At 43.5% G+C, this 6,602-nt stretch overlaps 1 pseudogene; it reads left to right on the top strand.

The window, feature by feature from the left end:
- Positions 1-442: 442 nt before the first annotated feature.
- On the top strand, positions 443-630 carry LOC121298514 (annotated as a pseudogene).
- Positions 631-6,602: the final 5,972 nt, after the last annotated feature.

The raw sequence follows: 6,602 nt of genomic DNA, 5'->3' as shown, positions 1-6,602 counted from the left end.
TGAATCAGGTCGCCACGTAGTCTTCTTTGTTCAAAGACTGAACAGATTCAATTCTTTTAGCCTGTCTGCATATGACATGCCTTTTAAGCCCGGAATAATTCTGGTCGCTCTTCTGCACTCTTTCTAGAGCAGCAATATCTTTTTTATAGCGAGGTGACCAGAATCGCACACAATATTCACGATGAAGTCTTACTAGTGCATTGTACAGTTTTATATCTGTGTGGGTGGGATCAAATGTAGAAAAGGCTGGCTGATCATCAACAGTACCATAGAAGCTTTGTGGTTGTTGAGAAACATGAACCTGTATAATAAAACAAAAAATCAAGAAACAGAAATTGATTTTTGTAAAATTGTTTTCAGTAGAGTTGAAGATTATATATGGATATTGACAGATTTATTTTTGCAAAATGCATGTTTTTTGGTGATGTGATTGTATAATGGTAAGGAATTATTCTAATAAACCTTTATATAAAACTAGCAAAATGCATTTGTGAAGTGTTTGGACTCGCTGTCCACGAGGAAGAGTGGGAGTGTTCATTTTAGAGTGTGAAAGGCACAGTGAGTGTTGTATTTGATGACCGATCCAGTGTTCCTTAGGGGGCTGGAGTCAGCGGACACATTCTGAGTGGGTGTCTTATCAAGAGGTACAAAAGAGCTAGGATTATCATGTTTTCTGTGATCTAATGCGCAAGCACACTGGTCTTTCATAGGAGCTAAAAGTGAATGATAAAGCTTTGAGATTATGTCTGTTACTAGCAGATTGTTTAGAAATATACTTAATTATGTTACAACCGTTCTGTCTAGGAAATATATCTGTAACATTTATGTAATGCCTTTGTGGTTTTTTGATGACGTTAATTTGCTAAGACTGTTGATTTGTTTCTAACCAAGAAGCAATCACGCTGTTTGCCCTATGTTTTTTTCTGTAAGAGGCGGGTCCTTGTGATCCCATATAGAAAGCGAGGAAACAGGTTGCTCTGGAGGTGTGGGTTCAAACCCCACTTCTGACAAATCTTTTTGTTCGTTTATTTCTTAAAACATCCACCGCATGCTTGGTAATTTGAATTGTTTCTCTTGTTACAGGGTCATTAAATGACAGACAGTCACCACAAGCCCGCACCTCACTGCTTCATTCACACTGTTAAACTGCCTCATTATGATGAAGCCTCTAATTATGCCTTTCCATTACTTTGAATGTCATTGTTCAGTTTAACATGACATCTTGGCAGAACAATCATGTCTGCAGGACTTGTTTATCTTAGGTTTTAGTAAAACACTTTGCGTGTGTGGCCGGTTAGCTCAGTTGGTTAGAGTGTGTTGCTAATAATGCCAAGGTTGTGGGTTAGCCCCCTGTATGGGCCATGACTTTTCTTCTTTAAATAAACCGCAGCATTTGTATTGGTGTCAAAATTAACAAATTAAAAATGAACCAAAGCGATATGAAGTACAACCAATAATATCTCAGACTTCCTCAACTTTAAAAATGTATTAACAATGTTGTACATACAATTAAAAAGAAAGGTTATGTAATCAGCAGAATTTGAACCTGAGAGGGGAAACCCTAATGGATTTCTAGTGCATCGCCTTAAAAACTCAGACTACACTGAGTCACGACTACATGCTATCGCTGTTTTACATGAAAACATCCATATCATTGTCAAAAGAAGCAAACAACACCCGCAGTAATGCTGTAGATGGCAGTATAGGCTAAATAATGAACCAAAATCAAATGCCTTTGTTGAAACTCTATCAGACATGTACAAGGCAAGCACACGTGGGAAATGTAAATACAATATACTTTCTGTCAACGTTCATAATAATGAATACATCTTTATTTCAAAATACATAGCTATTTCACTAGAAAAAAATATAATAATTATGTCAATTTTTATAACAACACTTCACCCCAGATGGGGCTTGAACCCTTAATTAAGGGCTTAGGAGGAAAGTGCCTTATCCATTAAGCCACTAAAGCTCACGCGAAATGTTGATTTGATAATACTAAAGAAAGTGGAAACAATAGTACAATGGCGCACTACATATTATCCAACCCATTGTTGGTGTTCAATCCTTTCACGCATAGAGGTCACTACAGTGGACAGCTATTTTTAAGTGATTATCTCCTATAGAAACTCTGTTTTGACTTCACTAATGCATGGTTTCCTCTTCATTGAATGTGTACCGAAATTAAAACGCCTGCCATCTAGTGGCATTTGTTAGATACTACAAAAGACATAAACATGCCAGTACAATTGCAGAGAAAAGTTGAGCAGCAGCGAGCACCTCAGGGATTTCTGTAAAATCCTTTTACACAAAAAGAGCAGAGCAGGGAAAACAAATATATTCAAAGAAAGTAATATTTAGGGAATAATATGGTATATGTTTTGTTCAAATATTCACTTTATTTTATTTACAGTTTATGTTAAACCATTTGTCCACTTATTGTAAGTGGACATCATGCAATATTAAGATTAATATTGCACATTAGGCCTATGTTGTTCTATAGGGCTATGCTAAATATTGTTTTGTAATAAGAGGTCTATATTGCAATGCTGTCCACAAATTGGATCATTTTATCTCCTCTCAACTGTTTTTTAATTGAAAATTAACTTTCTGAATAATAATTTCTGTGTGGTAGTAGTAACAGTTTTATTAGTAGTATTGTTATTGCCTTACCCAGACATCAGGAGCACCTAGCTACAGGGTAGCAGAGGAGATTCCATCACATTCAAGTGACAGTGATAGAGATGATGGTGAATGGCAGCCAGACACGCAGGGAGAGGAAGCAGGAGCCCGAGGAGCAGCAATGAAAATGGCAGTGTCAAGGACACCCCCTGAAATCAGATTCAGTGTAGGGAATCACTGGCCAAAGTTAACTGATGCAAAAAATGCTGCCATGATGCAGCTTGTACATGGAAAACTAGTACATGTGCATGCAGTGCCTCGAGCCATTGTGTCCTGGGTGCTTTGCCACCTTCCACACCCAGCGCTAAAATCAGACAAATTCAGTTACTAAAGAGGGAAGAATGGTAACTTGATGTATATAACACTGAAGTAAAAAAATATATATTATTGTTCAACAATGAAGACATTTATATTTCAAACATTGAGAACATTTTTGTTTCCGAGTGCATACATCCATATTTGGGTATAAATATATATATATATACAGCTCTGGAAAAAATGAAGAGACCACTGCAAAATTATCAGTTTCTCTGGTTTTACTATTATAGGTATGTGTTTGGGTAAAATGAACATTTTTGGTACAATCTGTGGCACTATTTGAAAATTGCAGTCCACAAGCGTCGTCCAACCAACCTGAACAACCTGGAGCAAATCTGCCAAGAAGAATGGGCCAAAATCACTCCGACACTGTGTGCAAAGCTGGTACATACTTACCCCAAAATACTTAAAGCTGTTATTGCAGCGAAAGGTGGCTCTACCAAATATTAATGTGTGGGGGTTGAATACTTATGCAAGCAAGATATTTCAGTTTTTTTATTTTTCTTAAAAATATTTCCCAGCATAAAACCAATGTCACCTTTCAATAATTGATTCTGAGTTTCAGTGTTTAAAAATAAAATTTCAAACAGAATGAAATTTCAATTTACCATTTGTAATTCAGTAATTTGAGAGAACTGGTCAGGGGTCTGAATACTTTTGCAAGGCAATACATACCAGTTGGAATGGTACCAGCCATTTACTTTTGCATTTTGTATTACTTTTTTTTCCCAATTAAAAAAAAAAGACTTTCATTCATAATATGCTGTTCCAAGATAATAGGGCAATTGGTTATGTTACAGACGCATGTTGTCCACTCAAGTGGACATATGTGTAACTTCTTAAATTTTGTACTTTTATAGGCCCTGAAGACTAATAAAAACCATTTGTAATTGTTTACGGTTACCATAATTCATGCATGAAAGGGTCAAACAAAGCCGAGTGTTACATTGGGAAAGGGCCATACCTGTCAGTAAGTATTTTAAATTAATGTGGGAAGATTTAAATATGCTGCGTATTTGTGCATTGGTAACCTTACATAATTACATCTTTATTAATGCCACTTTCTTAAGGACAGGAATCATAGCGATGATACAAGACCAGAGCCAATAAACCTGTTCCCTTTCAAGTGGAATGACAACCATTACCGAATGGGAAGAGCTCTCTCTGACCGTCAAATACTGAGCATATATAAAAAAGCTGCTCTATCAGGGCCCTGCTGTGAGGAGGAAGTCCCTCTCACCTCCTGTTGAAGAGGGTCGTCCTCACAGCAGCCTATCGCCATTTTCTCTCTCACTCCACGAAGACTGGTCATAGATTACCTCAAGCTTTCTTTGTTCTGGAAATTGGCTGATTTTGTACGGTTTTGACCGTCCTCTGCGCCAATTTAATTGGCCTCTGCTACCTTGCAGCTCGGGCCCAACTCAGCACCGGCTTGACCATCTCCTCAATGCTGACACCGACCGCGCTTCCTCAGCACCAACGCAATATACTCGGCACCAATTAACAGCCTGACTCCGTCCGCCCTCTTTTCGGCACCAAAATCGATCGGTGCACCCATGACACCGTCACCGATGCCGATTGTCCAGTACCAATTGTTACAAGCTTGGCACTGACGCGTTGCTTGGCACCAAATGATACAAATGGTACATTGAAAGGTCAGTGTGCTCCACATTCCTCCGCTGGTTTTCACCAGTGCGACCACTGCGCAGTAAAGCTCCCCAGGCAGGGCGAACATTCATCCTGCACCAGATGCCTAGGGTCAGACCACTCAATCAGAGTATTGGTGGGTGAGTTGGACTGCTTTCCCTGCAGAAAGTTCTCCAAACGAACGACGCACAAGGAGGGCAGCCCTCTCTCCTCAGGGCAAGGGAGAATAAGATTGGTGGTCCAAGGCCCTTCCCAAGGCCCTTGAACCCCGCCTGTTACTGTGACCAGGGCGCTCCCTCATACCCCTGGGTCACCCTCACCTTGTCCACCACCGGTGCAGAGGCGTAGGCATCCCTCCATGAAGGCAAGATGGTTGCCGCCTAGGCGACATCACTGGAGGAGGCGGTCCCCAGGAGGCACAGCTCTCCTTCCCTACGTAGGCGCAGGCGCTGTCGCTCTCCACCTGGATCGCCACAGAGGCGTCAAAACTCAGCTGAGCGGTGCTTCCAAGAGCTAGTGGAGACAGTGAGGGCCCAGCAGACCATGCTAGAGACCCTCGAAGTCCCTAGTTAGACTGCCATTTACTATCGGGCAGCCCCAGCTTTCTTTTTCCCACTCTCCATCCCCAGCCCCACAGAGACCTCCAAGCCCAGGGAAACTGTCATTTACAGCATCAAGGTCGGACATGTCTGACCCTGCCACTTCAGTTGGGCAGGCCACAGCAGGGGGTTCCAACCGCCCCTTCCGCATGTATCGCAGAGGGAGGAGTTCCGGGCCTTAAAAACAGCGCGCAGCTGCTGCCACGGACGTTCCCTGGCCGGTAGAACAGGAAGGGAAGGGGAATCTCTTTCTTAAGCAAAAATGGCACCCATAACAAGCCCTACCCTTGTGCCAGGACTTCCTGGAGCCGGTTCATGCTTCTTGGGGCAACCCGGCGTCAGCTCCTTCAGGCACCGGAATGGCAGAGTCCCTGTTACACACCGCAGGAGCCCAAGAAGCTGGCCTAGGCATGTTCCCTACCATTAGGGACACGGTCACGGTTCTGGTGCAAGGATCCACCTTCACCAGAGGGGACAAAGACCCCACTTGTCCGTCCAAGCCTTGCAGGACTACTGATGCTATGCTCAAGAAAGGATATGCATCAGCGGTGTTATCTGTCTGTGCGGCGAATGCAATGGCCATACTGGTGGTGTACCAGTCGCAGCTGGTGGAGAGGCTGCAGGAACAGGCAACTGAGGCGGACACAGGAGATCTTCAGGCGGTGACGAGGGCAATGGCTGACCTAAAGGGGGAGTTAGGTAAGGCATGAGGCAGGTCTCTGGTGGCACTGGTAGCTGCTCGCCGACACCTCTGGCTAACCCAGGCCAAGGTCGTGGAGACCAAGAAGGTGGCGCTGTTAGATGCCCCCATAACACCGGGGCAGACGTTCAGAGCGACCATTGATGTGAGCCTTGAGAGGTCCCACAAGGCCACGGAGGTCACTTTGAAATTATCGTGCCTTCCTGTACTGCCAATGCCCTAGGTGGCCTGACGGGCTCCGGCTGCCACCTTCCCCCTCACAACCAGACTGACCACTGGAAACAACCCATGGCAAGGCTGCACCCAGGACTTCTGGGTGCTATCGACTATGAAACACGGTTACACTCTGCAATTTTTCTTAGGCCCGCCACCCTTCAATGGTGTGCTCTTTACCACCATCGAACCAGTGTGCATGATTCTCCTTCAATAGGAGATTGCCAATCTTCAACAGAAGAATGCTGTGTGCTTGGTATACCAAAGCAATGCCCTCAGCGGCTTCTACTCCAGGTACATCCTGGTGCCCAAGAGGGACAGCGGTTTCCGACCTATTCTTAACCTCAGGGTCCTCAACATGTTCCTCAAACAAAGGAGGTTCAACATGTTGACTGCACAGTGTATCTGCCAGTCCATCCAGCCGGGAAACTGGTTCACAT

Source organism: Polyodon spathula, chromosome 23 (genome assembly GCF_017654505.1).
Source record: "Polyodon spathula isolate WHYD16114869_AA chromosome 23, ASM1765450v1, whole genome shotgun sequence".
Lineage (NCBI taxonomy): Eukaryota > Metazoa > Chordata > Actinopteri > Acipenseriformes > Polyodontidae > Polyodon > Polyodon spathula.
The sequence above is the reverse complement of the archived record's forward strand: the minus strand, read 5'-3'. Positions and strand labels throughout refer to the sequence as shown.